At 36.3% G+C, this 20,884-nt stretch overlaps 1 long non-coding RNA gene across 1 annotated transcript in view; it reads right to left on the bottom strand.

Moving 5' to 3' along the window:
• Nucleotides 1-2,482: 2,482 nt before the first annotated feature.
• LOC134760093 (uncharacterized) overlaps nt 2,483-20,884 on the bottom strand; it is a 98,228-nt gene continuing 79,826 nt past the window's right edge. The window contains exons 3-7 of the long non-coding RNA XR_010137007.1: nt 12,214-12,383; nt 9,781-9,852; nt 8,267-8,302; nt 5,025-5,085; nt 2,483-3,876 (exon numbers count right to left, since the gene is read on the bottom strand). This is a non-coding gene — a long non-coding RNA (uncharacterized LOC134760093). The remainder of the gene's footprint in view (nt 3,877-5,024; nt 5,086-8,266; nt 8,303-9,780; nt 9,853-12,213; nt 12,384-20,884) is intronic.

The raw sequence follows: 20,884 nt of genomic DNA, 5'->3' as shown, positions 1-20,884 counted from the left end.
GTGATGAACAACTTCCTGAAGCTTATACATGTAATGCAGTATGAAAAATTTGGGCTAGAACACCAAAAATCATTTTTTTTCTTTTAAATAGAAAGCACGTTTCTTGTATTAACTTCTGTTTTTTTAAAATATAAAATGAAAACTTTGAGTTTATCATGCCCATACATTTATATGGGCATGACTGAACAGGACTGGGGAATAACTGCAGAGCCTCATTGATATGGTTTGGCTCTGTGTCCCCACTCAATTCTCATGTAGAACTATAATCCCCACATATCAGGGGAGGGGCCTGGTGGAAGTGATTGGATCTTGGGGGCGAATTTCCCCCTTGCTGTTCTCGTGATAGTGAGTTCTCATGAGATCTTGTGGTTTAAAGGTGTGTGGCACTTTGCCCTTCACTTGTCTCGCTCCCCTGCTCCACCATGGGAAGATGTACCTTGCTTTCACCTCACCTTTTGCCATGATTGTAAGTTTCTGCCACGATTGTAAATTTCCTGGAGAGTCAGCCAAGCAGAACTGTAAGTAAATTAAACTTATTTTCTTTATCATTTACCCAGTCTCTGGTATTTCTTTACAGCAGTGTGAAAACAGACTACTACACTCATTTTCAGAACCTGCTGGTTGCTTGGCTGATTTTGGAAAAAGGGTCATGTAGTCAGGGTGTAAGTCATGGCCATTAAGAACATGATTGTTTCTGTTGATGCCATGGTTGATTTTGACAATGCCAAAGATCCACCCACAAATTTCAATCAATCTTTGAAGACTATGGCTAGAGGGATTGGTGAAGGGCCACCCACAAAAGACCTTTTGCTTATTTCAAATTTGACTTCTCACAATACATATTCAGTCTAGTGATTACAGGTAGGGTGATCATTCACCACTGCTTTACAATCCTTTTAGGATGTACCTTCCTCAAAGGATTCTGTATTTGAAAGTTCTTGTCAACCAAACAAATTATATACAAGAAAAATATTAAGTCACCCTCTAATATTACATTAATAAAATACAAAAATTGAGTGTACAATAAAAGCAGTAATTTCCAAATGATGTTAAATTGCCTTGTTTAATTATATATTTGATATTCAGATATACTGTGCTGTTTTACTTTCTAATTAGTAGCACATGTTTTCCTTAGATAATAACTTGAATGTTCTGGAGGCTGTTATTATCAATATCTAGACATCCAGAGACCTTAGAATGAGAACAATGTTCTGTGATCTATGATTTAGAAATTTAATTCTCTATCACTCATTTGTCCTCAGAAATATTTCTGGATACCTTTAGTATGTCTTCTCTTTTAAGGAGGCTTTTGTGATTCACTGGATGCCATGCATTCACTATTTTTTCTCATTTTCTGATAAGCACATGGGAAGAAGAAAACCACAATCTGGGTGTGTTTGCAGGATTAATCTAGAAAGCAGAAAGTGGGCAAAGTGGTTATATACCACTTCCAAATCTAGCCCCAAGTTCCCAATGAGATTTTTTTTCTCATTGAGATTCTCTTTTTGCTCTCTGGTTGTTAGCCAAATACAGAGAATTAATCACAGACCTTCATGGTTACAAGGGTCACTAATACCACTTTGAGCAGAGTCACCCTTCCAAGATTCCAAAGGATCTCTCTCCAGAATTTCTTTCAGTTATACTTGCAATTATATTGTGCCAAGGTTTTGAGCTTTCCAGATTTACCTGTTTCAGCACATAGTGTTACTCTGATTTAAAAAATCTTCTATCTTCTCTCTACTCATTTTGCCCTTCCTTGGGTGCTTGAATGGGAATTTATTTTTTCTTCTTTAAGTGAACCCTTAAAGTTTGTCAATATTCACATGGTAATGCTTCTGATGCTTTGAGTCTGAGACGGGAATAGAATAGATATTTGTATCATCCCATCTTATAGATAAGGGTTCCTAGTCTTAAAGTGATTGAATGACTTGCTCAGTTACGAAGCTAATAATAGATACAGTTGAAACCCAAATGTAGGTCTATCAGCTCAAAATCTTGGCTTTCTTGCCCTAGATGATTCAGACTATTCATTACAAATGCTAAAGCCTTGTTTCCCAGATCCCCAAGACCACATGTGATCAACTAATCAATGCCAATGGAAAAGAGTTCACCATCTTTCTAACATTTGCTAGAAAAACAACATCTTTCCATTTTAACCTTCTAATGGCATATAATCCATTTTTTATCCCCTTTCTTGTTTAATATAAGAAGAATTTTAGAGGACAACATATTGACCATGAGAATTCAGTAAACCGATAATGAGAAATGCAAGTAAAGCAGAAGACGTGTCTCTTATATCATGTTAGTCTCTTCTTTTTATGGTTTTATGTGAGACTAGTCTGACCCATACCAGTCTTATTTATCCATTTTCACATAGGTTTATATTAAAAACAAAAAAAACACTGGTGAACAAACTTAGTTTTTTTCTTCTCACCTAGGGTGAGGATGCAAGAGTAGGAGAAATCAATGCCAACAATTAATATTAACTTTTAGGTATGTTTACTGAGTCAAAGAACATTCTACTTTCATAAGAATTAAACCAAATTCTTTGAATCCTTATATTGATTGACCCTTCAATAGTTTTACCTGATCTATATTGACAAAGGCATAACATAATGCATATATTGTGTCTTTATCTGGCCTGTAGTACAGGATACATGCTCAAAAATGGTTTGCTGAATGAATGAACAGATGACAGAATTAATAAAATGATGGTTCTCAGCCAGGAAACTCATCATAGCAAAGAAAATCAAGCAGGTTTTTTTTTCAGGATTTTTAGAAGTGCGACAGAAACTGAACCTTTCTCTACAATACAGTTGCCCTAGGTTAGCTAAATCACCATGTTTCTTTCCTTTTGCTTGGAACGAATCAGATCAATGTGGCATGTTAGATGCCTCATGTTGCACAGAAACTATGATCGATACTTATATGTCTGATTTAAAAGGAGGAAATGGATTGGTTGTTACATAATCAATATAGTTGAGTAGAAAAAATTCTTCCAGAAGTGACTAATGAGCAACTGTGAAGTGTATTATTATTGGTGGTTGAATATACTGTATACAACTGCATTAAAACAACAGACAAGGGAAATAAGGAACTGTGCCTCATTCAACAGATACCTGATAATTGCTAAGAATCTAAAGAGGATCCATTGGATAGTACTTCATTAAGAAGGCATAAAAGCAAGCAAATGTATTGTTTAATCCAGGAGAACACATACCTAGTTTGGGTCCATCTAGGACTTCACTCTAAGTCTTTATTAGTGTTGAGAAGTATTATTATTCCAGCTTCCAGAAACTTTCTACTGTTGTTAAATTTGAAAAACACATCTTGTAAAATGATAAAAGTTTTTCTCCACTAAAGGTGACATAAAAATTCACAGTCCCAAATGAGTCCTAATTCAACCTGAATTAAGCATATCAAGTGTTGTGTCTGAGTTGTTAGGCCCTCTCTTATTTTTGTTTCTGAATTATGCATACTTTGGGGATCTGTAAAGCCTGGTATAAATCTGGAAATCCCACGAAAACAGAATCTCATGAAATTTTCAGGGCTCCATGCCTTGATCAGGTTGAAAATATGCTGGCACAGTCAGCATCAGCTTCAGCCAAATCATGGATGTGCAGAGGGGCCCAGCAGTACAGAATGCAAAGCAACTTTGGCAAATAAGTTCAAGGCATTTGCAAAACTTCCCAGAAGTAGTGCCACAATTTCCGGGCAGTGGCTCAGGTATGAAAGTTCTCATGTCAAATGCACCTGTCCAGTAATTCCTGGCACAGTCAATTCTAAGTGGATAGAAAGCACAGCTCCCAGTTTGCTCAAGGTCAGCCACGAGTATTATTCTTTTCAACATAAATATCACCCTTCAGTTCTCATTCACTAGGAAAGAGTAACCAGAAGTTAGATTTTACTTGTCTCTTTAATAAAGGAAACCAGCAATTATTAGGGGCTTCATTGTACGATATTCTGTGTGAGACACTTTTTAAATTTTATCTCATTTAATCCCCATGAAAATATTTATTGTAAATATTATATTTTTATGTCACTGGAGACGCTCAGAGAGGTTGAGTAACTTACCCAAGGTCACACATTACTGAGCATTAGAGGCTCAAACCTCACTCTGACTTGAAAGTTCAAGCCCTTTTCAATATACTGAGAACTTACTTTGGAGATTGCTTTAGAATTTTGGAATACAATATATTTTTGAAAGATTTTTCTATTTTTTTGTTTATCTCTAATATATACATGTAAGTCCTTCTCATGATGAGAGATTACAATGGCTCAAAATCCATTTTTTACAGTGAAAGTTCACTGAACTCAAGGCTCTGCCTGTTAGTAATCAAAAGATAAATGACATTTTAAGTCTTGTTGTTTTGAAATAATTTTATGAGTTTTATCAAAAGCAGAAAGGAAATAATTCACAGTGATCAATGATCTCAAATGGGTTTTCTTTCTTTGTCTTTTCTTTGGCTTCTTAACCCACTTACAAGGTTTTCTGCAGTACATTTAACAGAAAATGAAGCTTAAAGCTGATTTAAAAAAAAGTGACAAAAATGCTGTTGGGCTCAAGGATATACAAGAATGGATACAGGTGGCCGATGGAGCTTGGAAGATAGCGACCAAATATGTGGGAGAGTTTTAACACTCCACCCACTGCCCTCACTCAGAAAACCTTATTACTTCCACACCACCACCACGTACTCATGGACAGATAGGTTAATTTCGATTGCCATTAGGCTCATCATGAGTAACTCTAGGAGTAGGGATTCCCATTATGGGACATGGAATTTAGTGGCATTGAGGTTAATTTTTGAGGCAAATCACAGGTGGTGTGAGTTGTGATTAAATTGCTGGAGATTTCACGGGAGCCAAGCAGGAGGAAGGGTCTCCCAAATAAGAAAACAAACAAACAAAAAACCCCAAAACGAAAAAGTCAGACTTTGAATTGCATACATTTTGTTCATTTTCATGTGGCTGATAAAGACATACCTGAAACTGGGAACAAAAAGAGGTTTAATTGGACTTACAGTTCCACATGGCTGGGGAGGCCTCAGAATCACGCTGGGAGGCGAAAGGCACTTCTTACATCTGAGGCAAGAGAAAAAATGAGGAAGAAGCAAAAGCGGAAACCCTTGATGAACCCATCAGATCTCGTGAGACTTAAAGCACTATCAGGAGAATAGCAAGGGAAAGACTGGCCCCCGTGATTAAATTACCCACCCTGAGTCCCTCCCACAACACGTGGGAATTCTGGGAGATACAATTCAAGTTGAGATTTGGGTGGGAACACAGCCAAACCATATCAGATGCTTAGGGACCATCTGGTACCAATCCTACAATTTCAAACTGAGACTTGGTAAGTTAAGTCACTTTTCTAAGTTCACACAGCTGCCAAGGGGCTGAGTTGGTCTTCAGATCCATGACCATGATTTCAAAGCATAGAGTCTTTAATGACTAGATTCATTCTTTGGCTTTGACCAATGAACTCCTGTAGGATTCTATTCTGTTATCTAGAAAACGGGAATGATCATAACTAACACACTAGGCATTTGTGGGGAGCACATGTTAGTATGTGAAAAAGAAGGAGCTGAATGCTTAGCAAGGAACTCTGCAATTGATTACTGGGTTTGCAGTAGTAGTTAAGCAGTAGTAGAAGCAGTTCAGTGATAGTAGAATTTGGGAGAAAAATTGTGCCTGAAATCGAGGCATTAATACACAGCTGAATGCCCTTTCCCATAAACTGTGTTTTAATTTCCTCAAATAAAATTCATTATTTGTGGAAGATTTGCTTGTATAGTTTGAAAAGTCATTAAGACATAGGCTTTGGGGATTAAAAATATGTATCTATTAAATCTATTAAATAAGTAAGGTTTTGGTCTTTGGGATAAATGGATCTCTTATTGTTTTTCTACCAAATAATTGCAAGGTTTGATTTCCTTTGTGTTAAACCACAACTGATTTGTCTCATAATTTTATTTTCAGTACTTATCCTCAGTCTTACCTATCATAAATCTCCTGTGATGTACTTCAAATTCAAGCCACTGTTCTTAAACAAAGATACACACAGGAATATATGCAACTATTGCCCAATATACATAGAATGTATTTGTTCTTCTGCTAAATTACCTTTAACTGCTAAAAAATAAATATAAGTTTGTGTGGTGTATATTACAATTAGTTTTCAATTTCAAATTTATTCTATAATCCTGGAGCTATATTTTATGCAAGCAAGAATTTACATGTGGAAACTCATCAAGTAGTTTTAAAATTCTTTAGTTAAAAAAAATTTAGAATATTCTCATTCAGACATAAATGAAAATATCCTAAATATTTATTTACATAAACTAGTCTCTATGCTTCCCATCAGAACTGAAAACATAACTAGGTGGGGTTTTTTTTTTTTTTTTTTTTTGAGACAAAGTCTTGCTGTGTCACCTAGGCTGGAGTGCAGTGGTGCGATCTTGGCTCACTGCAACCTCCAACTCCCAGGTTCAAGTGATTCTCCTGCCTCAGCCTCCCAAGTAGCTGGGACTACAGGCAGCTGCCACCACTCCCGGTTAATTTTTGTATTTTTAGTAGAGACGGGGTTTCACTCTATTGGCCAGGCTGGTCTTGAATTCCTGACCTCGCTGATCCGCCTGCCTTGGCCTTTCAAAGTGTTGGGATTACTGACGTGAGCCACCGCACCTGGCCAGAAAACATAACTGGGTGTTCTTTACCAGAGCTATAAAGCTATTAAAATGGAAAACTAAAAATATTTTTGGAAGAATACATTTTCTGGTTGATTATATTGGTGAGGTAACTGAATGACAGGGACTGGGTGTGAAAGAAACTTTTTGTTGTGTACTTCGGTTGTACTTATACATTTTGAATCATATGAATGAATCATTTAGTTACAAATGAAGCCTTTGAATTGTTATTGGCAACATTTAAAAGACTTTTAGACATATGACCTATATATCTTTGTAGTCATGAGAGTGATCAAAGTTGAAGTTATTTACAATATTTGAAATTTTTATTAAAGTTTGCTTCTGTCTTAGGAGAAAAGTAATAAGAATATTTCTTATTAGAAAAAGAAATAACATTCAGGGATATGAAAAATGTAGACAAAATGTACAATATGGTAGTCACTAGTTATGTGTGGTTGTTGAGTACTTGAAATGTGGTTATTCTTGCTTGAGGTATAGTGAAAGTATAAAATACACACTGGATATCAAAGATTTTTGGAAAAGAAAGACTGCAAAATGTCACATTAATAGTGCATATATTGATTACATACTTAAATGCTAACATATATTGGATTAAATAAAATATATTACTAAAATTAATTTTGTATGCTTCCTTTTACTTTTTAATGGAGCTACTAGAAAATTTAAAATTATATAGTTTTCCATTCATAGCTCACTTTATTTCTCTTATTTCTCTAAAGCACTATTCTAGATAGAGGATTAGTAAATAATGGCCTTTGGGCCAAATCCTATCTATCGCCTCTTTTTGTAAATAAAATTTTACTGGAACACAGCCACGTCGATTTACTTACATATTGTATATGGCAGAGTTAACTAGTTGAGACATATGGCCAGCAAAGCCTAAAATATTTACTATCAGGCTTTTTCTAGAAAACATGTGTGGAGCTTTGCTATGGACTCTAGGTTTCTAAAAGTAACATTATTTGCAGGTAGTCTGAAGTGCATGTTCATTTTTAAAAAAGGCTTGAAAAATGCAAAACATACAGAGAAGATAAATTTAGGCTAAGAATGTGTAACACAGTGCAAGTCCCCTTCAAAAATTACCTTTACTTCCTAATACTGAAATAGGAAACTAATGTAGGCGAGCCATAATAAAATATTGGATAGATGAGTAAATATTCAATAACTTCCATTACAAAGTTCTAAAACAATCAAGGTGAGTAAAACCTTGGGGTTTCACAGTTGAAAAATATCATCTCTGTCATATTCCACAGGAGTATTTGCTATAGTTTGGATATTCATCCCCTCCAAATCTCATGTTGAAATGTGATCCCCAGTGTTGGAGGTGGGGCCTATTGAGAGGTATTTGGGTCAGGGGAGTGGATTCCACATGACTAGATCAATGCTCTCTTAGGAAGGGAGTGAGTGAGTTCTGGCTCTTTGAGTTTCTGTGGGAGCTGGTTGTTAAAAAGAGCCTGGCACCTCCCTCCTCTCTCGTTCGTATTCCCTCACCATGTGATCTCTACATGCCTGTTCCCCTTTGTTTTCCACCAGTATTGTAAGGGTCCCGAGGCACTCACCAGAAACAGAGGCTGGTACCATGCTTCTTGTACAACCTGCAGAAGCACAAGGCAAATAAACTTCTTTTCTTTATAAATTACCCTGCCTTGGGTATTCTTTACACCAATACTAAATGAACTAACACAGTATTTAATAAAGAGTGCCTTATGGAATGCTAGTCTCATTCATTGTTAAAAGATGTTGCCCAAAAGAGTGTTATATGATCAAAGAAGTTTGCTTTTTAGTCTAAGAAAGTTTAATGGGTTTACTATAGATTTTTCAGAACACTTAATATATTAATATGCATTGTATGTATCAAGGAAGAGAAATTTCTATAGAATATGTTCCAAAATTATTAGATTGTCGAATCTTTTTTTATTAATTTGCAGTGACCGTATTTAGTATACAATGGTACCACTGATTATTACTTTTATTGCCCAATAGGTGGGCCACAGTGCCCAAATATTTGGTTAAATATTATTCTGAATGTTTTGATGTGAGGTTTTTTTTTTTGGATGAAATTAAGATTTAAATCAGTGAGTTGTGAGTAAAGTAGATTTCCCTCCAAAATGTGTGTGGGCCTCATCCACTCACTTGATGGCCTTTATAAAACAAGAGTGACCTACTCTGAGCAGGAAGAAAATCTTCCTGCAAATGATCTTCACATTTGAACTGCATGATCAGCTCATCCCTGAATCTCCAGCAGATAGCCTACTCTGCAGATTTGGACTTGGGGAACCTCCATAATCATATGAGCCAATTCCTTAAGAGAGAGAGATTGGATTTATATATATAATTTATATATGTATAAAATTATTATATAATTAAATAAAAATTATAATTAAATAGATTTATTAATTTATTATAAATTTAATTATAAATAAATTTATCAATTTATTATAAATTTAATTATAAATAAATTTATCAATTTATTATAAATTTAATTATAAATAAATTTATCAATTTATTATAAATTTAATTATAAATAAATTTATCAATTTATTATAAATTTAATTATAAATAAATTTATCAATTTATTATAAATTTAATTATAAATAAATTTATCAATTTATTATAAATTTAATTATAAATAAATTTATTAATTTATTATAAATTTAATTAGAAATAAATTTCTAATTAAATAAAAATTATATATATTATATATAATTTATATATATATAAGCCAGTAGGATATATGAATATATGTATGAATATATAGATATGTGTGTATGTATATATGTATATATACATCATATATACATGATATATATCATATATACATATATGTATGTATATGTGTGAATATATAGATATGTGTGTGTTATATATATACATATACATACACACATATATATATTCATACATATATTCATATACACTACTGGTTCTGTTTCTCTAGAAAACCTTGACTAATCTAGTATCTAAGACTTTAGGGTCTTGTATTGGCTCTAAAATTGCCATTGGAGGTATCTGTTAACCCAACCTGTAGGTAACTCTGCTTAGACCTCAGCAGAGAAGAAAAATGCTCTCTTACATGAAAAAGATAAATCTAGCTTCTTCATCTTCATAACAAAATGTCAATTTTATCTTGACTGTTCTTCAGCACCTATGAGAAAAGGAAGAATTTAGTTTTTTAAAAAATAACATGTAAAAGATGTGTCATCTACTCAGAATTCTATATCTAAATAAATAATTGTCAAGAATGGGTGAAGAGTGTGAGAGTTTACCCTATTTTCAAGCTGGTAAGTTACTCTATCACAATTTTGTAGATGCAAGCAGTAGACATGAAACTCCAGGGTAGTAAACAAGGGCTTTATTAGTCAAAGCAAAAGCAGTAGCCAGAGTATTCATGTTCTCTTCCACTGGTTCCCTAAGCCCCAATTACGATAGGGTGACAAACAGTGGAACAGATGGCATTTTCAGTGGGTTGCATACAGCAGAGAAACCCAGAGCTTAGGGAACTAAATGTTTATAATGATGTAAGCATGCCTTTCTCCCTGTTTCCAAAAGGAGATAATATCTCCATCTTCAATACTTTTTGCTATATACACTTCCCTGAAAAAATTGCCGAAACAAGCCCAGGTAGGGGTGACTCACACCTATATTCCCAGAACTTTGGAAGGCTGAGGTGAGAGAACTGCTTGAGACCAGGATTTCGAGACCAGCCTTGGCAATATAGTGAGACTGTGTCTCTACAAAAAATCAGATTAGCTGAGCATGATAGCGCACAACTATAGTCCCAGCTACTTGGGAGGCTGAGGTGGGAAGATTGCTTGAGCCTAGGAGATAGAGGCTTCATTAAGCCATGATCCTGCCCCTGTCCCTGCACTCTGGGCAACAGAGCAAGACCCTGTCTCTAAAAAAAAAAAAAAAAAAAAAAAAGCCAAAGCAAAGGCAACAAAGGCATTCAGTGTCTCTGCTCACAAAATATGTTAAAATGGTAGCTGCCCATGGATAATTATCTATCAACAATAAGCAAGTATGTAACTATGAATTATGTATGTACATATATACATACACATATACATAAAATATATTTAACTTTATCCTTTTATGAACTCAGAATAACAGGAAAGTATACAATCAGCCTCATCTCAACAGATGGGTCACCTTTCTGAAATATATTTAGTAACTTATTGTAATAGTATACATTATTTATTTTACAGAAGTTTGATCCCAAAACTAATCATATGAAGATCACTTCTGCTTGTTATATAAAGCCATTTTGAAGATAATGTTAATTCCATGGACCCAGAATTATATAAAGATTTACTTGTTAACTTTTTTTTTTCCAATATGGCATCACGGAAAACCTTCTCTCTTGGATAACTGTTATGTTTTCTTTAGCATGATAAAAACTACTCAATATACTACTCAATAACAATATAATAATATAATAACTCAATAACAATATAATAATGTCACTAACTGTTAATTAGCCAGAGCTATAATAAGTAAAATAAATAAACCAACAGGAAGCAAATCTGGGTTGGGCATCTTCCCTTTTTATACAAGCTCAAGAGCGCTCCTGACTGATTTTGGTTATTTCATAACAACAAAGAAAAATAGAAATAGATAAATAATATAAAAGATTAAAACAATTAAAAGAAAAGCCAAAGCTTCTGTGTTTGAAGGATTGCAATCTTTGGTTATATGCCTCCCTTTTTCTAAACACTTTCATTGAATCACACATTACATATACAACTCTTTAGAGCATTCCCAATCATTTTTTATTTTTCTCTTTAAAAACTATTATCCTACTTACCTAATGGTGGAAATCCCAAATTTCCTACCACCAAGATAATACTGCTATGGCATATTTATTTATTTATTTAGTCATTTAAGATGCATTGAGAACTGAGTCCTGTCTATTGGAAATACATGAATAAAACACAATAGCTATTTTTAAAACGGCTTAAATCTAAAACAGTTTTGTTCAACATTTTAAACTATAAATATAGACCTAACCTTATAAATGGAAATAAATTGTAGATGGAGCCAAGGTTTAAGCATAAAATATGAAAGTATGAAAGTGTTAGAAGAAAACATGATAACAACTAATATTAGGGGTCAGGGATGACCTTTCTGGACATGTCACAAACCAATGCATTGAACTCCCTTTGAAGTTCAGCCACTGTGATTAATAAGCCTTAGTTTTGGCACATGGCTTCTGTATGCCCCTGCTAGAAGAGATGAGGGCTTTTTTGTATGCAACTAGAGAGGACTTCTGTTTTGCACCTGTCTTTTACTTCTGGTTCACTCCCTCAGCTCTTCGTTATTTTTATGTAAAGAGCAACGTTGCTTAGCAATAGCCATCTAATGTTATATCTTTATAGCTATTATTTTCCTTAGATATTTTAATGCCTAGAACTTCATGTCCAGCTGCATATTCTCTTCCAACTAGGTACCCTCTCAAATTCTTACCAGTTCAAAAGCCACCTTGTGCCAGGGACTGCGTTCTACCTACCACCAATGATGAGTTTCCCATTGCCTGCTGAGCTGTGGGTGATCAAGGTCCAAACTCCATCCTGCTATCTTGGGCTATCCTCAATCCTATATGTTGCAGGAGTTAGTTCTCAGGGACCAGGTGCTGCAAGAAAGTCTGAGGTGTAAAAAATGGTGATTGGAGATCAATATCTGCAAAAGAAATGGGGGAAGCAGGATTGAGTAGAGAAGTTAAACTCTAGTACAGGCTTGGAAAAGCCTGGAGTGACCTCAGACAGCCCAGTGGGCAGCCCTAGAGCAGGACTTTATAACTCCACCTGGCTCAGCTATGGGCTGTCGCTGTCCTGGGAAGTATATGAGATTAGACAAGGCAGCTTTTAGCAGCTGAGGCAGATTCTGAAGTTACTGAGAGCTGGAAGGTATCTGGTGACCACATAGCTTACTGCTAGGTAGCAAGTCCTTCCTTGAAGGGGTATCTAAGAGAGTATCTCTGTGCCTGCCACTGCAAAACACATGTAGAACACACAATACACACACACACACATGCACACACTCACACACACAAAGAAAGTTAATCTCAAGAACTGACAACTTAATCCATAATGAGCTGAGAGTATCTAACTTGCCTCTGCAGTCTTTCTTTGAGCTCTAGCACATTGACTTTCAAAGTTTGAGATTTTAAATGACTGTCATTCACTACCTGTTTGAGGAAGAATCAGCAAAGTCATTAGGGTTTTGGCTGGAGACATGAATAAAGTTGTCCGTGTGGATCGATGTCACCCTGCCACTATTAGCCAACATGACAGTGATTGCTAACTGCCTTCAGGGCATCTGCTCAAATGCTTATATCACCATAGGAACAAGGCTGACCAGAACACTTCTCATGACCTCCTCCAGCGGGCACAAGGTGCCCTCTGATTTTTATTATGAGAAGCAGATTATAGCAGTCTGGCTAGCTTATTGTCATAAATTTGCAAAATTTTGAAATTCCATTTTTCATGGTTAAGAATTACCTATATTGCTTCTGAGCCTCAGAAAACAATTTTAAGCACCGGAGAGAAACTGGGGATGAGTGAAAGTGTAATTTTACTCTTCACTGGATACAGCTAAGAGGGCTAAGACTCTGATATCACTAACGATTCTGTGGCTCTTCTCTAGTCTACTAAAAATAATTAAAATAGCTGAAATTTCTTAAATGAACTGTGCGCCAGGCATTTTATATACTCTATCTTTTGTGATTTCAGAAATAACCCTAAGAAGCATATTGGACATTGAGGCTTAGAATAGATAAGGATGTTTCCTAGAGTTGCAGGAGAGGCACGCAGTGTTAGAAACCCCATCTTTGTGACTCTAAACCAATTCCCAGCTCCTCCGCCAGACAACTCACCAGATAAAACCTTTGCATTTGCAGCAGAAAGTGAAGCACCTTAAGATTAAAGGTATGTTTAAATTCATTTTAAAATGTTAATCCCTACAATGATCCTTTACTTTAAGTAGAGAAGTATCTTATTCCTTTCTTATAGATGAAGGATTTAAGGTTCGTAGGATCAAAATGACTCACAGACGATAACGTGGCTAGTCATCTGAAGATACGGAAATTGAATCCAAATGCGTGTGTGTTGTTTTCATTTTCTTTTTCAAAAAGGCAGCCACAAATGAGATGCAGAGGAAAATATTGCATGTAAGCTCTTAATAAATACAGTAACTCCAAATTGCATATTGCCAAACTATATAAACAATCTTCCACAAATAATGCATTTGGTTTGAGGAAATTAAAACATGGTTTATTGGAAAGGGCATTCAGCTGTGCATTAATGCCTGAATTTCAGTCATGGTTTCTCACCCAAATTCCACTATAACTGAACCACTTCTGCTACTGCTTAACTACCGCTGCAAATCCCAGTAATCAATGCCAGAGCTCCCCGCTAAGTGTTCAGCTCCTTATTTTCCATTTACTGACATGTGTTTCTCACAAATGCCTAGTGAGTTAGGTGTAACCATTCTTATCTTCTAGATAACAAAATAGAATCCTACCGAAGTTAATTGCTCAAAGTCAAAGAATGAAGCTCGTCATTAGAGACCTCACACTCTGAAATTATAGTCATGGACTTGAAGACCAGCTCAGCCACTTATCAGCAGTGTGAACTTGAAAAAGTGACTTAACCTACCAAGTCTCAGTTTAAAGATATAGGATTTGTACCAGATGGTCCCTAAGCGTCCATTTAGCTCAGTCTAATTTTTTTCACTCCCTAATTTAAGTAGACCCTCTTTCCTGCTTGCGCTTCCATGAAACCTCCAGCAATTTAATTGCAAGTCATGCCTACAAAGATAGATAGGTTATACGTCTAAAAGTATTTTAAATGTTGCCAATAACAATTTAAACGTCTTTGTTTGTAACTAGATGAAGCATTTATATGATTCAAAATGGGTAGGTACAACAGAAGTATATATTGACAAAAAGTTGCTTTCATAGCCCAGTCCCTATCATTCAGTTGCCTCACCAATATAACAAACCAGTAGGCTTATTCTTCCAACAAATATTTTTAGTTTTCCATTTTAATGCCTTCACAACTCAGGTAAAGAACGCCTAGTTATGCTTTTAGCTCCAATGAAAGGCATAGAGATCGGTTTATGTAAATACCTATTTAGGATATTTCCATTTATGTCTGAATGAGAGTGTCCTATACATTTCTTTAAGTAAAGAGTTTTTTGTGTGTGTGTGTGTGGTTTTTTTGTTTTGTTTTGTTTTGTTTTTTTGAGACAGAGTCTTGCTCTGTTGCCCAGGCTGGAGTGCAGTGGCGAGATCTCGGCTCACTGCAAGCTCTGCCTCCCAGGTTCACATCATTCTCCTGCCTCAGCCTCCCAAGTAGCTGGGACTACAGGCACCCCCCCACCACACCCAGCTAATATTTTGTATTTTTAGTAGAGACGCGGTTTCACCGTGTTAGCCAGGATGGTCTCAATCTCCTGACCTCGTGATCCGCCTGCCTCAGCCTTCCAAAGTGCTGGGATTACAGGCGTGAGCCACCGTGCCTGGCCAGTAAAGAGTTTTAAAATTATTTCTTGATGAGCTTTCCCATTTAAGCTCTTGCTTCCAGGATTGTAGAATAAGTTTGAAACTCCAAACTAATAGCAAAATGTACCACACAAGCTTATACTTATTTTTTAGTAACATAAAGTAATTTAGCAGAAGACCAAATATATTCCATCTATATTGGGCAAGAATAGTTGCATATAGTCTTGTGTGCATCCTTGTTTAAGAAGAGTGGCTTGAAATTGAAGTACGTAAGAGGAAATTTATGATAGCTAAGACTGATGACAGGTGCTGAGAATAAAATTATAGAACAAATCAGTTGTAGTTTAACACAAAGGAGATCAAACCTCGCAATTATTTGGTAGAAAAACAATAAGAGATCCATTTACCCCAAAGACCAAAACCTTACTTATTTGATAGATTTAAAAGGTATATAATTTGTAAATCCCCAAAGCCTATATTTTAATGAATTTTCAGAAGTCCTAATTGACTCAATCTTTGCAATAGTGACTATAAATTTAAACTACCTATTCAATTTGCCAAGAAAGAGAGCTTCATTTTAAAATTCTGCAATATAGATTTCCTTCAGAATTTGACATCAGGTTACACTTCACTCTTTTTACAAAACACATCCATCAGCAGCAAGGTAGAGAACAGTTGTACTTATTTAGTGGTGAAGTAAATCTCTGTATCGCATATCTCCTTTTGCCATCAAAATTGTATCCACAACTATCCTTAACAAAATGATCTGGTTGAGAGCATGTCAGAAAGACCAGATTTATGCCTCTCATGACAGCTATAACTTGTCCACAATGCATGTAATTAAGGTATCAATTTAACAACCTGTACAATAACAAAGTTGTATACAAATGCAGGAAGCATTGAGTTATAGCAGTTATGGGTCGTCCCTCCAGTGTTGAATTTCCTCTTTGACAAGCATTCGTATTCACTGCCAGTGTGTCTTTAAGAGACATGGAGTGACAGCTGTCTGCTGATCTCCCTTTCCTGTCGCTGGTCTCTTGTAAACCTTCTTCCCCTGCCATCTAAGTCTTGCTCCCCTGATGCCCAGCACTGCAATGCTCAATAGTTCACTTTGAAAATGATCTCTGTGGCCTCTTGGGCACTTTAGAAAGAAGGTAACATAGAGTTACCCAGCCACACTGAGGGTTTTATTGAAAAAATAAGTCATTTGTTGCAGACACACAACAAAGTCAAGCCAGCCTTTCTCTAGAGGGCATCTGATTCTGAGCTGGAGTTTTTCTCTTACGAGAAGTACAGGCAGCATACCATGAAGTGAGACTAAAAGGCGAAATTGAGTAAACCATCCATGAACTGACAAGAGTTGAGATGATGAAAAGGATATTTACCAACTTTTTATAAAACAAGAAGAGACTGAACATTGCAAAATTTTTTAAATATATAAAAATAAGAAAACATAGTAGAAAACGTAATTTTTTTCACAAATATGATTGGATATTCTGGTTTTATTCCTGGGATGCTCGTCTATCCCTTGGTTCTTCTGGGGAGTCCTTGTTTGTCCATGTGTCCTGCATGGTGAAGGTGGTGCTTATGTCCTTGTTAGGTTTTCACGTAATCTCTCTCTCCGTTGAACTTGCCTACACAACACATGGTTAATCTAAATCATCTTTCTCCCTCACCTGATGAATTTATCTTAGGAAAGGATATACAGCTTTGTCCCATTTGTTTTGTTGCCTAAGGAGCAGCATGAATGAAATGGGGTGGGGTGAAGGCAGCCAGGAAGGTCAGAGTGGAAAACTACTGTTCTATCTTTGGTTTTTCCTCTGAAAGAAAATCATCTCGGTGGCAAACTGACGTAAAAGAACCAGCAGCTCAGTTCTTGCAAAATTCTTTAAGCTGCTTTGGGAATTCACAGCTAAAGAAACTCTCAAGGCTTTTAGAAATGTATTTCTAGTGAGACCTCCCCAGTCTTCAAAATCTTTCCTAAAAGCAATATAGCATCAAATAAAATACAGAATTCAAGTCCTAATTCAGCCACTTTGATAAAGCACTTGACCTGAGATTTTAGCATCAGCATTGTAAAAAGGGATGGTAATTATAAAATGCACCTCTTATTCTTTTGGGGATTCAGTGAAATATGTATGTGTAGAACATTGGCAATTTTCCTCATAATTATTATTAGTTAGTACCGTTAGTTAAAAACTAATAGTATCCACTGTTGTCATAATGATAAGGATAGGACCAGTGAAGAAAATGAGGTATTTATAAAATGCTGGCTGCCTTCTATGAGCTGGTGTGGGTTCTCCATTATGCTTCACAGAAGACAGTGTTCACTTGTATTCTTAAGAGTAAAATAATTCAGAATTATTTAGTATTTTTAAATTTCAGATATGTAAGAATGTGGGATGTTATGCTATGAGCTCTATTTATCAAGTTGATTGGGTGACCTCACTTTCATCTGGAATCACTCATACACATTCGCCAACTGATCTTCCCAGTTGCACAATAACATCCTGATGTCAGAGCAGGCTGCATTTTAAATGAAGTAACCTCTGTTTATGCTGTAAAAACAACCCAAAACAGAAAGAGCATTTAGATCTCCTGGTCCTGTGACCAAAATCAATCCACCAAACTCTTTAACAGCCTTAAAAAACAAACATAAAACAGAACAAAACCATGCTCATTTGAAGTGTATGCAAGTGGTCTCTAAGAAAATCTCCAAAGTAACAGTGAACTGAACTGCAACTTTAGAAAGCCAGAATAAAGAGGAGTTGATGTATAAAAATGACGCTAGACCTGAAGCAAAGAGGGCTTCCCTCTGAGACAGGATGGATCACACGCCAGGGCTGGGAAGCTTCCTGTTGCTTCATGGTATTGTGCAGTTGCTAAGATTGAATACTGAGAGCCCCCGTACTTGGGATCATGAATAAAACCTTGTGACACCTTTGATAAGACTGTTACCCTTGGAGCTGAACCAAGGTCCATTTGGGAGGCTGCACTTCCTATCTATTTTTCAATGGCTTTATATAATTCCATCTTACTTTAAGTTACTCTGCCATTAATCATTTACCTCATTTCCTCTCATACTCTGGAAACTATAATAATAAAAACTCATCACATAATGGCTAATCCACTGTGCCAAACTAAAACAAAACAAAGCAGCCATTAACAGAGGAAAGATCTATAAAACAATTCTCACCAGCTCCCTGGATCGTGATGCAGGAAAAAGAACATTGTTCTATTTTACAAGAGAAATTGCCTAGAAAACTATGGGGTCAAGGGCTGAAACTGACCTGCTTGCTGATCAATCAATAGCATAATGAATTATTGAATGGGTATCAAGATAATTACTAATGTGCCTTTTATAATTGATGGTTTAGACATGTTCCACTTCCATCTGAGGATTTTTAATTCCTATTCGTCTATTTGTAGGATTTTCCTTTCATCTTGGTTGGTTGGGAACTGCTATTGATAAAGCATAAGAAGTAACTTAAGATGTCACGTGTAACCAGGTAGAGCTGAAAAATACCTGCCGATATCAAATCCACTGTAAAAGCTGAATCGTTAGCCACATGGAAATGTTCCTTCATCGTACTTCAGCTTGGGTTACTGTCTTAGTCATTTATGCTGCTATAACAAAATACCACAGACTAGGTAATTTGTAAACAATAAAAATTTACTTCTTATAGTCGGCGAGGCTGGGAAGTCCAAGATCAAGATGTCCACAGGATTAGTGTCTGGTGAGGGCTGCTCTCTGCTTCCAAGATGGTGCCTTGTTGCCAGATCCTCCACAGGGGAGATATGCTGTGTCCTCACACAGGAGGAGGGGAAGAGGGTGCTCCCCTGGACCTCCTGTGCTTGTATAAGAGCCCTCATGACTTAATCACCCCAAAGGACACATGTCTTAATATTGTTGCATTGGGGATTAAATTTCAACATTCGTTCTTGAGGAGATACCCCTCATTCAAATCCTAGCAGGTACTGAGCTCAGAGGTGAATTTCAGAGGACATCAGAGGCTGAGCTTTACTCATACTCTCTTCAGCTTTGTCTTGTTTGAACTTGCAGAATCTGAAATGCTTTTTCTTAACTGATCTTCATAATCACACATGATACTTAAGCATCTTTTATCCAAATTGTCCATGCAAATATATCATGAGGTTTAGTTACTGCATTAGGGCACTTCCTTGAAACAACAGATTATCACCAAATCATTGAAATAGAACAAATGAAGCTGGAATTAGGCCTGGCCCTCGCCTCCTCTCTCTCTCTCTCTCTCTCTCTCTCTCTCACACACACACACACACACACACACACAATTGAATCCATAACCATAGCATTGCACATAAAGACCCCTCTTGCCTCCGCTGGATGTTTCCATTGGGTGCTCACAGCTCACATCTTTATTGGATAGTGAGAGGAAGGCAGACAAATACGGGAAATGGACATCTGCTTTGGTGTCCCACTTTCTTATTTTGTCTCCAGATATGCTGTGTAAGTTTGGGGATAAAGTTCTTACCCTCATTTGCTCTTTATCTCAGAGTCCTTAATCCACATTTGTAAAATAGACGTCTCCTCAAGGATGTCAAGATATCTATAATATCTCAGATCATCTCCTGTCCTTTTTGCTTAATTTTTAAAAACCATACTTAGCAGGCTCTTCTGAAGTTGGCTTTCTGCAGTGTGAGAGGCAGATGGTCCAAAAGGAAAGCTTATTTCTGATCTAGACACCTCTGTGCTCCTGAACCATACCAATGATTTTGGAAAGTAAGAACGAACAACAGTCAAAAGCTAAGAACAATAAGACACATAAAACTAATCTTGAAATTCTTCTGTGATCAGTGTGGGTCCATTGGAAAAGCTGTGCCATGAATAAACCCCAGTTAAATTTATCCAGGAGCTAAGTGAGAGCACTCACAGAGTAAAGGAGATCTTGAACAAGTATACGCTATGGTTATGAACTCTCTGGCTAAAGGATGGAAGGCTTTTCTCTTTTACCAGTTCAGTGTTAACTTCATTTCATTGGTAAGAAATAGAAACATAGTAGTCGCATCTAGTGTTTTAGTAAAAAATATGATCTGAAAATTGCATGGCAAAATAGATAACAAACATACTGCCTATCTTCTTTCACTAAATGTTACACCATGCATTTCTGAAGACAGGTAAACCCAGCATGCTTATGGATTTTTTTTTTCTTTAAGCTGACCTAAATGGTTTTATAAGGTCTGTCATTGCAAACCAATATGAAAGAGAGAGAGAAAGAAATCGACCTGCTGTCACATGAGAGATGTGAAATATTAGATCGTTCCCGGAATACGGGGACCACTGAGCATGCCAACCCACTCTCAGCTAAGCTCTGATGGAGGAAAGAGTGACAGCTATTTATTAGAACAGAAAACAGGGTATGTACTTTAAAGATCAGCAACATGATGTAAATATTGACTCATCTCAATTTCTAAGCTGATGAAAGAGTGTTTGTAATGTTAAACCCTCCTTCTGCAAATCGGTCCTGTCAACACGAGACGACGGGAGGGGTGGATATTGACAAGAAATGAGAAAGGATTTACTGATGGAGTATTTGTATCTTTTCTCATTTAAAATACATGGAGATACTTTATAAGTCTCCGTGAAGCAGTAGAAAGTCAGGCTCTCAATTCCTGGAGGAGCTGGACAGGCACAATC

Source organism: Pongo abelii, chromosome 15 (assembly GCF_028885655.2).
Source record: "Pongo abelii isolate AG06213 chromosome 15, NHGRI_mPonAbe1-v2.0_pri, whole genome shotgun sequence".
In the NCBI taxonomy this organism is placed as follows: Eukaryota; Metazoa; Chordata; class Mammalia; order Primates; family Hominidae; genus Pongo; species Pongo abelii.
The sequence above is the reverse complement of the archived record's forward strand: the minus strand, read 5'-3'. Positions and strand labels throughout refer to the sequence as shown.